Genomic DNA, 13,636 nt, shown 5'->3' with positions numbered 1-13,636 from the left:
AAAATTTTTTATAGAAATAAAATTTTGACAAAATTTTCTATAGAAATAAAATTTTGACAAAATTTTCTATAGAAATAAAATTTTGACAAAATTTTTTATAGAAATAAAATTTTTTATAGAAATAAAAATTTTTATAAAAATAAAATGTTCACAAAATTTTCTATAGTGCCAAAATTGTCAATATTATGCTGTCATTAAATATTTACATAAAAATGGTTTATTGGGACTAGAGGTGTGCACGTGACACGAAATTGTCGTGACTCACGAAAATTTTCGTGTTTCGTGATTCGTGCGTGAGTCGTGAGTCACGCTCATGACAACAGCGTGAGTGTGCGTCAGCGTGATTAACAAACCAAAATGTCGTGCGTGAGCGTGAGTCACGAAAATAATATCTTCGTGAGTGTGCGTGAGTAACGAATTACACTCACGAAAATATTCCTGCTCACCAACATAAAACGCTTAAGAGTTACATTCAATTACAATTTTAGTGACAACTAGGATGTTAAGAGTTTAATAACACTCTCGATTTTAATAATGCTCACACGGATGAAAAATACTGTTTTTCATATGTTTGGCTATAAACATTATATGTTTGGAACACAAATTTTTAAACACAATATTTTTGAGTGCAAGCATATAATGTTCATAAACTAGCATAACATATTTGGGACATATATGTTAATATGTTAGAACATATTATGTTTGGGACATAAAATGTTTGTAAATATAATATGCTTGGATGCAAACATATATTAATTTAGAAATAGCCTATAAACATATATGTGTTTAGTAGCTTGGAGCGCTATTTAACAGGGAGCGATATTGAATTAAGTTGGTGGTGGTTGCTTGTTATTACAAAATTAACATTTTATTTTCCCTTGGGCAATTGATCAGCTACTTCTTTGATCCTTACAAACTGTGTGGTCCGCTGTTCGAATCCCCGTCCGGCAAAAGGTAAAATTAAAATAAAAAAAATCATAAAATGGAATAATTTCTTCTACAATGTTTGTATTACAGAAAAATGTGCTAAGAACTAAAAAATCTCGTGGAAGTGAGAAAGATGTCGGGGAATATACAATTGGGCAGAAACAAAATTTTGAGCATTCAGGTCGAAAACCTATGTTGTTAGCACCTATATTACCTGTTTATTTTCATAATTCATTATGATTGTAAATATATAAATAAATAAATAAAATTTTGAGCACAATATTGCTTGGGAGAATTTTTTTTAAGCATATAATATTTTTGGTTGCAAAATGCTTCCAAACTATTATATGTTCACATAATAACATATTGTTTTTTGGAAGACAACATTATTGAATTTGGATGCAAAAATACAAAATGTTTGGAACTTAGACTACCCAAACATATATTGTTTAGACCAATATGCTTTCAAATATATTATATATTGAAAGAGATCAAACATATAAATGTTTGGGCAATACCCAAAAATGTATATGCTTGAAGCAAAATATGTTTGGGAGTATATGTTACAGAAGCGATTTTTTGTGACGGTGCATGTTTTCAGACACTTCGATAAGGTAAATTATTCATGAGTCACGATATTTTTCGTGAGTCACGATATTTTTCATGAGTCACGACGTTTTCGTGCGTGAGTGTGCATGAGTGTGCGTGAGTACAAATTTTCTTTTCGTGAGTGTGCGTGAGTATGATTTTTCAGTCGTGAGTGTGCGTGAGCGTGTGTAAACTATTACTCACACATCTAATTGGGACTAGAAATTGTTAATGATATGGTGAATGTGTTAGGTGAAAGTGCTTCTTTATATGCAACAGTAAAAAATTGGGTTGCTGAATTTAAACGTGATCGTACAAGCATTGAAGATGAACCACGTAGTGGACGTCCAAAAACAGCAAAAACAACAGAAATTGTAGCCAAAGTGCATGATTTGGTATTGAATGATCGACGAATAATAGTGCGTGAAATTGCTAATATCATGGGCATCTCAAATGATCGAGTCCATTTAATTTTGTATGAAGAACTACAGATGAAAAAGCTTTCTGCAAGGTGGGTGCCGCATTTGTTAACAATCGATCAAAAACGCATAAGAATGAACATTTCCCAAGCTTGTTTGGATCGTTTTAAGCGAAATAAAATGGATTTTAACAGTCGTTTCATAACTGTTGATGAGACATGGATCCACCACTATACTCCAGAGACAAAAGAGCAATCCAAACAAGGGACTGAAGCTGGAGGAAGTGCCCCAACAAAGGTAAAAACAATTCAATCGGCTGGTAAGGTTATGGCAACGGCTTTTTGGGACTTCAAAGGTATTTTATTGAATGACTATCTGCAAAAGGGTAAAACAATAAAATCGGAGTACTATTGCAACCTTTTAGATCAATTAAATTTATAAATTCGAGAAAAACGTCCTGGCTTACAACACAAAAAAATAATTTTTCATCAAGACAACGCACCAGCGCACAAGAGTGTTTTAACAATGGCTACAATCAACGAATTAAAGTACGAGTTGCTTGAAAAGCGTTGGACTAAGTATATTGAAGTTTCCGGAGATTATATTGAAAAATAAAAATATTTTTGAAAAACTATTCTCTTTCATTGATAGGCTAAGAAATTTGCGAACCGCCCTCGTACTTTCCTAAAAATTGTATTTTCCATCCCTGTTGTATATTAATGTCAAACTTTTTATTTACATTGCGTTAATTAAATTTTAATTTAACCCATATAAATGTGTTATCTACTCGAGGCCTAAACAAACATTCAATCAATCAAATTACGAAATTTCTACAAACATTAAACCAGTAGTATAATATCTCACGTTTTGATTTCAACAAATCCATATTTATTCTATTGAAAATAAATAATAAATAGAGAAGTACATTCATATACATATACGAGTATATATACACTGTTAGAAAAATATGTTTTTCATATGTTCCGATATAAACAAAATGTGTTTCGGGCACAATTTTAAAACACAATATATTTAAGTGCAAACATGTAATGTTCCTAAACTAACACCAAATGTTTGGGACATCTATGTTAATATGTTAGAATATATTATGTTTGGGGCATGAATGTTTCATAAAAATCATATGTGTGAATGCAAACATATATAAATTAACAAAGTTCGACTAAACATACATATGTTGTGATATTTTATTCAAAGCGACAGAGAGAGAGAGAGAGAGTATAGAGGAAGAAATAGAGATGGAAACCGGGAGAGTTGAAGAGAGATATCAACATAACACAGCGAAAGAATAAAAAGAGAACAATTTCTGTGAAAACGCTTGTATCTTGTTGTTTCGGAAAACTGTTTTAAGATAAAGCCAAAAATTTGATATGCTTAAGTCTAAATATTATTTAATTTGAATAAAGAGAATAGACATTCGGAACCAAGAGAATAGACATTCGAAAAACAAACAGTATATGTTTTCGCATTGAGAGCAGCATTTTATGTATGTGTGGACATGTATTTTGTTTATCAGTTTGGCATTATGGGCACAATTTTTTTTCTTGGTTCGTTAAAAGAAAGCAGGGGTCTTCATAAAAATAACGAAAGGGCACTATATTCTTTTTAGAGTTGGGACAGTAAAATGAAATAAGGAGGAAATAGTGAAAAATTACACAGTAAAATGTATAAAAACAAAGTTTAGTTCCTCTTTATTAATAAGTAGTCCACGAGGAGTTGACGGATACCTTCAAATAAAGCGGGCATTAAGTTCGAGTTTTGCAGCTAAAACAATTTAAAAAGTTTATTTTCTTTAAAATGAATTATTAAAGAAAAATAAAAGGCATTTTAGAGCGATGGTGTTAAATGCTAGTAAAAAACTGTTCATGCCTAAATAAATTTATGTTTATATTATAAAATTATTTATGTATGTTTATACTCGACTCCACGTTCTTCTTTGGTTAGAGTTTTTGCATTCCTTCCAAAATTTCAAACTTTTATGCCAAAAACAGTTTTTTGTTACAAAATTGTTATTTTTGCAATAAAAAAATAATATTTTATCCAAAAATCCGTCAATTTCGTTTATATCAAGCACTGTTACTGACTATAAATCTTTAATAAGCCACATTTCGAAGTTTCATTATAAAAATTTAATCTATCTATCAATATATATAAAATTCAATCTATGTTTGTTTATTTGTTTGTTTGTATGTTCCGAGTTGGCTCCGAAACGGCTGAACCGATTTACTTGAAACTTTCAGAGATCGTAGGGGGCGTTCATGTGGTGAAAATATGGTACCTCATTTTTTGACACCTGGTCGCGGAGGGGGACCTCCCCTTCGTCGGACTTTTTGAAAATTGGACCAAAGTTGACCGATTTGCTTGAAATTTTCATTGAAGATTGGGGTTGGCATCTAGACAAAGATCCGCTACTTTTTATTTCGATATTTGGTGGCGGAGGGGACCTCCCCTTTGTTCGACTTTTTTTTAAAGTACAGTGAAAAAACTAAAATTCCTTAAATTATCTGAGATTTACAGAGAACATGTGGTAAGGTTATGGAATTAATATGGGGTACCCGATGATTTCATATGTGGATGGGGAGGGGGACCTCCCCCTTGCCCTACTTTTTGAAACTTGGAACAAAATTATGCGATTTGCTTGAAATTTTCATTGAATGTTGTGGTTGGCATCTAGACAAAAATCCGCTACATTATTTTTCGATATTTGGTCGGGGAGGGGGACCATCCCTTTGCCCGATTTTTTTTTTTTTGAAAGTACAAACAAAACTAAACTCCCCCGACTGAAATTTTACGGAAAAATGGGTTATGAAATTTATATCAGGTTCTTAATTTTTTAATAAAAATAAAAGGGCATAGGGAGACATCCGCTTCTCTTAAGTACATACAGAGAAACAATTAAACTTTTACCGAGTTACTTGAAATTTACAGAGGACTGGGGAGAGGTTACGATATTAATAGTTGATACCTGATTTTGTGATATTTGGACGGAGGAGGGGCCGCCGTTTTAGGCTTATAATTTGCTTGACATTTTCTGGGACGTTTACAAAAGATACGCTACATCACTTTTCGATATTTAGTCGGGGAGGAGGTCCTCCTCTAAAACTGCAAAAAAAACAACACATCTTAAGTTTTCTTGAAATTTACATAGGCAGTGGGGGAAGTTTATGAACGAAGAGGCAACCTTCCTTGCCCCACACTTGAAGGAAAGTTTCAAGAATTTTCAGGGAAGGTTAGGGGTGCTATTCCCCGATATTGTATCGGGGAAAGTGACGTCCCTTTAAAACAATAGAGCAAAATTTAAACATCGCCGATCTAATTGAAATTTACAGGGAACGTGGGAGGAGGTGATTAAATTTATACATGATTTTTAAATTAGTATATGATTTTTCGATATCTGGTTGGGGATTGAAATAAACTTTGTCGACTTACTTCGATAGAATTTATAGGGACCATTGAGTCGTTGCGAAATTAATATAGGGTACGTGATAGTCCGATATCAGGTCGGAGTGGAGCGAAGGTGGGGAGAGGGTTCTCTTTTATTCGTTTTTTTTTTTTTCTTAAATTGAAAGTAGAGGGTTGTCCGTAAATGGGAACTCGGTACATAATTTGATGATTTTTGCACAGGCTTCTGCCAGACTTCTTTTTAGTAAAGAACTTAAATTTACATGAAATTGGCAGCCAACGTAGAGGGTGCATCATTTTCCAACATTTTAGCAAAAAGCACAAGTAGTAATTTTTTACTACTTGTGCTTTTTCCAATTTATTGGATGGGAAACAGTAATTCTTTGTATGTTATAATATAGTGCTTAATTTTCAGATATGTTGAGGAGAAGGATGCCTTTCCTTGACAAACCACACTTAAAATTCACAAGAAATATAGAAGATTGTCCAACTACTTGAATACAGAACATTATTAAACAAATTTGGAGGAAAGGGTACACCCACTCCCGCCGTATTTGTACCTATAAACGAAAAATCAAGTAGTCCGATTTGTTTAAAAGAATTCAAATCTGTTCGAATTTGTTTTCATCACGAAGGATATAGTTGACTAAGTTAACGCAAAATGTTCCTCCAAATACGCTTCGGAAGGCGCAGCGAAGCGGGCCGGGTTACGCTAGTATAGTATAAATATAAATGTGTAAATAAAAAAAAAGAAGTGTTCGGTCGGAGCAGGGATTGAACCCACGACCCTTTGCATGCAAGGCAGACATGCTAACCACTGCTCCACGTGGCAAACAAATGTATGTTTCTGTTAAACAATGTTATGTTTGCATGGGCTCGTGAGCGCTGCAAACTATGCTATATAAATGTAACTTATAACGATAATTATCTACTGGTGACTATAACAGCTACGTAGTCCAGTGGATAGTGTGTTGGCTTACAAACTGTATGGTCCTCGGTTCGATTCTCCGTGCAGGCGAAAGGTAAAATTTAAAAAATTTATACAAGAGAATAATTTCTTCAACATTATTTGTATTACAGAAAAAGGTGCCAAAAACTAAAATATTTCGTGGAAGTGAAAATGTTAGGCAATGAGCACAATCGTCTTTGGGAAAAATTCTTCTAAGCATATAATATTTTTGGGCTCAGAATGCTTCCAAACATATAATATGTTCACATAAAACAAACATATTAATGTTTCAGCAGTATCCAATAATATATGTGCTTCCTGCAAAATATGTTTGGAACATATGTTAAAGAAGCGATTTTTTTGAGGGTGTAGTTTAAAAAATGTATATTATATATTTATATTTATTGTACACTTCCGTGAACAAATAAAAATACATAGTGTATTTAATCATGAAACATGTTTCACTGACGGATATAAATAATTCCATTAAATGCATTGATATACAATTGCATGTTATAATAAATCATTGAACAAAAAACAGCAAAAGAAAGAAAGCAAGTTAGAACGACATGATACCATTTTGTACTTCGAAAAAAAGTACACATTACTTTTGGGTAAACTAACAACAAGTCTATTTTTTCAGTGTGTGGTTGTCTCTTCCATAAGCATTTATTCTATATGCTAATCTATTATAATTTCATGCTAAAATTAATGCCAGAAAGTGACAATTAATAAAACCATTAAATTATTCTGAATGCCAACAATAAAAATCAAATTTCTTAAAAAAAAGTTAAATGCCTTAGAAATGTTATTGAGACGTCACACATTTTAGGTCAATTTATGCAGCAAATTTTGTATTGCAAATCAGTGCTCAGTGAAAATTTCATTCATTTATCATTGAATTGCACAGATCGCACACGCTACGGACAGACTTCCCTCTGACATACAGTGGGCATATCATTATAATATAAGAAGGCAAAATACATGTGACAGAAATATGAAAATAAATGAAATTGGATAAGAAGTCCAAGAAAGGAAGAAGCATTCAAAAAATATTAACGTGATATTAAAGATTACGCAAACTAAATTTGAGGATGCGAAATATACAAAATATTAAGGACAAATTTCTTTAACATAATGAAATTTTATTTAAAATAAAGTTTATAATCTTTGCTTCAAAATTTTTTTCATTAAATTTAGGACACAAATTTTGTAAATTTGAGTCCCTCCGTTTAAGCCCAATGTCTTTGAACTAAGGCTAATTTTCCTTAAAATAAACAAACACATTTTTGATTTAAAGAAATTGTCCTTAAATTAACTGAAATATTGAACCTTTCGATTTAAGATAAAAACGCTTCAACTATAGGCTAAGACTTTAGCGTCTTTGGTTTAAAGTTTTTTTTTGGAATTAAGAAAACATTTTTTGTATAATTTAGATTTTTAAAATGGCATTTGCATTACACGTGAGTACCATCATTAATAAACCGCGAAAAGAGAATGAAAATTTAATAATTGAGATCTGTATCCTAATTTTAATTTTATTGGTCTTAGATTTAAAGCCAGATAGGGCGCTAAAAAAAATCTTTATTTTAAAGAAGATGCATCTTTGGCTCGGAATCAATACCAAAATCCTTAAGGGAAGGTCAAAATCTTTGGATCCAAGTAAAGTTTTTTTGAGTGTACACTCAAAAAAAAAAAGATGAACCCACAAAGACACTAAAGCCAATCTAACTCCGTTTTAGTTCATGAAAATTATTATGGTCCGCCTTGCATACAAAGTTTCAATCCCAGTTTCGACCAAATACCAAAAAGGAAGGGGTTTATCCCCTCTCAATAATGCTGGTGACATTTCTGAGTGTTTTAAAGCTTATCTCCCAGAGTGACAGTCACGTTAGTGGTTTACCCGCAATGTGAGTTTTATAAAGAATCGGACATCACTAATTGATAAGAGAGAAATTTTCCACATGTGGTATCCCAATCACGGTTGCCACAGTTGAAAAAATTCTACCACAAATGGCAAAATGTTATATAGACATAAAATTTTGACAAAATTTTTATAGAAATAAACTTTTGACCAAATTTTCTATAGAAATAAAAATTTTACAAAGTTTTCTATAGAAAAAAATTGTTTACAAAGTTTTCCATAGAAATAACATTTTGAGAAAATTTTCTATAGAAATAAAATTTTGAGAAAATTTTCTATAGAAATAATATTTTGACAAAATTTTCAATAGAAATAAAGTATTGGGAAAATTCCCAATAGAAATAAAATTTTGAGAAAATTTTCTATAGAATTAAAATTTTGGCAAAATTTTCAATAGAAATAAAATTTTTAGAAAATTTTTTAAAACATTTTCTATAGAAATAAACTTTTGACAAAATTTTCTATAGAAATGAAATTTTTACAAATTTTTCTATAGAAATAATATTTGGACAAAGTTTTCTATAGAAAAAAATGGCTGACAAAGTTTTCTATAGAAATATAACTTTGACAAAATTTTTGACAAAATTATCTATAGAAATAAAATTTTGACACAAATGGCAAAATGTTATATAGACATAAAATGTTGACAAAATTTTTATAGAAATAAACTTTTGACCAAATTTTCTATAGAAATAAAAATTTTACAAAGTTTTCTATAGAAAAAAATTGTTGACAAAGTTTTCTATAGAAATAAAATTTTGAGAAAACTTTCTATAAAAATAAAGTTTTGAGAAAATTTTCTATAGAAATAAAATTTTGACAAAATTTTCAATAGAAATAAAATATTGGGAAAATTTTCAATGGAAAAAAAATTTTAAAAATTTTCTATAGAAATAAAATTTTGGCAAAATTTTCAATAGAAATAAAATTTTTAGAAAATTTTCTATATAAATAAATTTTTTAGAAAATTTTTTAAAAAATTTTCTAAAAAATAAACTTTTGACAAAATTTTCTATAGAAATAAAATTTTTACAAAATTTTGAGAAAATTTTCTATAGAAATAAAATTTTGGGAAAATTTTCAATAGAAATAAAATTTTTAGAAAATTTTCTATAGAAATAAAATTTTGAGAAAATTTTTTAAAACATTTTCTATAGAAATAAACTTTTGACAAAATTTTCTATAGAAATAAAATTTTTAAAAATTTTTCTATAGAAATAATATTTTGACAAAGTTTTCTATAGAAAAAAATGGTTGACAAAGTTTTCTATAAAAATAAAAATTTGACAAAATTTTTGACAAAATTATCTATAGAAAAAAATTGTTGACAAAGTTTTCTACAGAAATAAAATTTTGAGAAAATTTTTCAATAGAAATAAAATTTTGGGAAAATTTTCAATAGAAATAAAATGTTGAGAAAAATGTTTTTCACTAATTGATAAGAGAGACATTTTCCACATGTGGTATCCCAATCACTGTTGCCACAGTTGATAAAATTCTACCACAAATGGCAAAATGTTATATAGACATAAAATTTTGACAAAATTTTTATAGAAATAAACTTTTGACCAAATTTTCTATAGAAATAAAAATTTTACAAAGTTTTCTATAGAAAAAAATTGTTTACAAAGTTTTCCATGGAAATAAAATTTTGAGAAAATTTTCTATAGAAATAAATTTTTTTGAGAAAATTTTATATAGAAATAATATTTTGACAATATTTTCAATAGAAATAAAGTATTGGGAAAATTCCCAATAGAAATAAAATTTTGAGAAAATTTTCTATAGAAATAAAATTTTGGCAAAATTTTCAATAGAAATAAAATGTTTACAAAATTTTGAGAAAATTTTCTATAGAAATAAAATTTTGGGAAAATTTTCAATAGAAATAAAATTTTTAGAAAATTTTCTATAGAAATAAAATTTTGAGAAAATTTTTTAAAACATTTTCTATAGAAATAAACTTTTGACAAAATTTTCTATAGAAATAAAATTGTTACAAATTTTTCTATAGAAATAATATTTTGACAAAGTTTTCTATAGAAAAAAATGGTTGACAAAGTTTTCTATAGAAATATAACTTTGACAAAATTTTTGACAAAATTATCTATAGAAATAAAATTTTGACACAAATGGCAAAATGTTATATAGACATAAAATTTTGACAAAATTTTTATAGAAATAAACTTTTGACCAAATTTTCTATAGAAATAAAAATTTTACAAAGTTTTCTATAGAAAAAAATTGTTGACAAAGTTTTCTATAGAAATAACATTTTGAGAAAACTTTCTATAAAAATAAAGTTTTGAGAAAATTTTCTATAGAAATAAAATTTTGACAAAATTTTCAATAGAAATAAAATATTGGGAAAATTTTCAATAGAAATAAAATTTTTAGAAAATTTTCTATATAAATAAATTTTTTAGAAAATTTTTTAAAAAATTTTCTAAAAAATAAACTTTTGACAAAATTTTCTATAGAAATAAAATTTTTACAAAATTTTGAGAAAATTTTCTATAGAAATAAAATTTTGGGAAAATTTTCAATAGAAATAAAATTTTTAGAAAATTTTCTGTAGAAGTAAAATTTTGAGAAAATTTTTTAAAACATTTTCTATAGAAATAAACTTTTGACAAAATTTTCTATAGAAATAAAATTTTTAAAAATTTTTCTATAGAAATAATATTTTGACAAAGTTTTCTATAGAAAAAAAAATGGTTGACAAAGTTTTCTATAAAAATAAAAATTTGACAAAATTTTTGACAAAATTATCTATAGAAATAAAATTTTGACAAAAATATCTATAGAAAAAAATTGTTGACTAAGTTTTCTATAGAAATAAAATTTTGAGAAAATTTTTCAATAGAAATAAAATTTTGGGAAAATTTTCAATAGAAATAAAATGTTGAGAAAATTTTCTATAGAAATAAAATTTTGAGAAAATTTTCTATAGAAATAAAATTTTGGGAAAATTTTCAATAGAAATAAAATTTTTAGAAAACTTTCTATAGAAATAAAATTTTGAGAAAATTTTTTAAAAAATTTTCTACAGAAATAAAAATTTGCCACAAAAAGGAATGTTTCTCAAAATCTTGTCTCAACACCAGAACTAACCTCTCTGTACACTGAACAAATATTAGTATTATATGAAAGATCATGCAACCTAAACTTTAGGACACTCCATTTTTTCAATATTTAAGACGATTTTTTATGAAATAAAAAAATTTTAGTTTAAATATTGTTTGTCAATTATCTCAAAATTTTATTTCTATAGAAAATTTTCTCAAAATTTTATTTCTTTAGAAAATTTTCTCAAAGTTTTATTTCTATAGAAAATTTACTCAAAATTTTATTTCTATAGAAAATTTTCTCAAAATTTTATTTTTATAGAAATTTTTTCAAAATTTTATTTTTGTAGAAAATTTTCTCGAAATTTTACGGTTCCAATGGAGGTTCACTCAAAAAAAGTGAACCCTCTATTTACTAAAGTCAATTTAACTTTATTTTAATTCATGGAATTATTACACTGATAAAAAAAGTATACCCGGTTCCAAAGATTTTGTCTTTACTTTAACAATTTTGGTATTGATTCCGAGCCAAAGAAGCGGAGAATTCAAGTAAGGATACTGTTAAGACATAATTCTCTTTTAAATTTTGGTTTTGTGTTCTTGACTCTAGGAAGCAAATTTGAATTTTTCGCTTTTCAGCTTTTTTCTTCACATGCTATCAAAGTCCTTTAAAAACGAGTTAACGACAACTTTATTTTCCAAATTCAGACTCGACATCCACTAGAAATTATGCTGTTTCAAGTAAAAAAACGTCATTAAAATAAAGTGTTGAAAAACATGTCCGATTTTTGAACGATTTTTAGCAAAAAGACAACAAACTTAAAGACAAATTCATTAAATTTAAAGAATTTTTCTGAATTATTAAAGTCAAGTTGACCTTAGCCCAAACATTTTTTCTTTCATGTTATGATACCCATTTTGAAGTCAAATCACTTAATTATAAGGACAATACGACTTCATTAAAAAGTTTATCGACTTTTGGAAAAGGAAAAAAACTTTATATTAAAGAAATCCGTCTTCTATGCTAAGCAAAATGTGCATTCGTATTTTAAAGACATGAAATCTTTGACCTCACAACAATATTTTTTTCAGTGTAAACCAAAATTTTTTTCATTTGTAACATGTTTTTATTAGAATTAGAAAACTATGTTACACTCAAAAAAAAGGTTTACTTGGATCCAAAGATTTTGACCTTCCCTTAAGGATTTTGGTATTGATTCCGAGCCAAAGATGCGGCTTCTTTAAAATAAAGATTTTTTTAGCGAACTATCTGGCTTTAAATGTAGGACCAATAAAATTAAAATTAGGATACAGATCTAATTTATCAAATTTTCATTCTCTTTTCGTGGTTTTAATAAAGGTACTCACGTGCTAACAAATGCCAGTTTAAAAATCTAAATTATAACGTATACTTCAAAGTAAAAAATGTTTTCTTAATTCCAAAAAAACTTTAATCCAAAGACGCTAAATCCTCAAAATAAGTCTTGGCCTATATTTGAAGCGTTTTTATCTTAAATCTGAAGTTTCAATATTTCTGTTAATTTAAGGACAAGTTCTTTAAATCGAAAATGTGTTTCTTTACTTTAAGGAAAATTAGCCTTAGTTCAAAGACATACGACTTTAACGGAGGGACACAAATTCACAAAATTTGTGTCCTAAATTTAATTAAAAAAGTTTTTAAAGCAAAGATTATAAACTTTAATTTAATTAAATTGTCATTATTTTAAAGAAATTTGTCCTTAATATTTTGTAAATTTCGCATCCTAAAATTTAGGTTGCGTAATCTTTAATATCACGCAAAAATATTTTTTTCAGTGTAGTTAAAATTTTCTAAAATAAACCTAATTTTTTTCATGGTGGCTTCAATTTTTTGTTTGGGTGTATTGATCCTAGATTTAAAGCCAGACAGGTCGCTACAAAATGTCTTCATATTAAAGAAGCCGCAGCAATAAACACCAAAATTCTTAAGGGAAGGTCAAAATCTTTGCAAGTAAACTTTTTTTTTTTTTTTTGAGTGTTAAATACAACAAAATAGTATTTCTCTGCGTGTATGCACATAAAATTTGATGTATATTTCTCTACCATGATATAAAACACCATTAACTAAACAAACTATTAAAAGCCCACGAACATATCATGTGTCACACAATTGAATAGAATATTAAAATTGGAACAATAGAGATAAAATATTCTTGTGAAATGAAATTGAGCAATGACCAAAGCACACACGTTCAGATACTGGACAACTTAAAGCAATCGCAGTGGTTTGTTCATGTTTTTGGTTTTATTTTCGATTACAATGATTTCAATTATAAAATGAAAGTGTAAATCATAACAGCTG

The 13,636-nt window shown here is 27.9% G+C and overlaps 1 protein-coding gene across 7 annotated transcripts in view; it reads right to left on the bottom strand.

Moving 5' to 3' along the window:
• The window catches only part of LOC142237596 (DENN domain-containing protein 1A), a 113,109-nt gene that overhangs the window by 75,288 nt on the left and 24,185 nt on the right, over positions 1-13,636 (bottom strand). The window lies entirely within an intron of this gene.

The sequence above is a fragment of the Haematobia irritans genome, chromosome 5 (assembly GCF_050003625.1).
Source record: "Haematobia irritans isolate KBUSLIRL chromosome 5, ASM5000362v1, whole genome shotgun sequence".
In the NCBI taxonomy this organism is placed as follows: Eukaryota; Metazoa; Arthropoda; class Insecta; order Diptera; family Muscidae; genus Haematobia; species Haematobia irritans.
The sequence above is the reverse complement of the archived record's forward strand: the minus strand, read 5'-3'. Positions and strand labels throughout refer to the sequence as shown.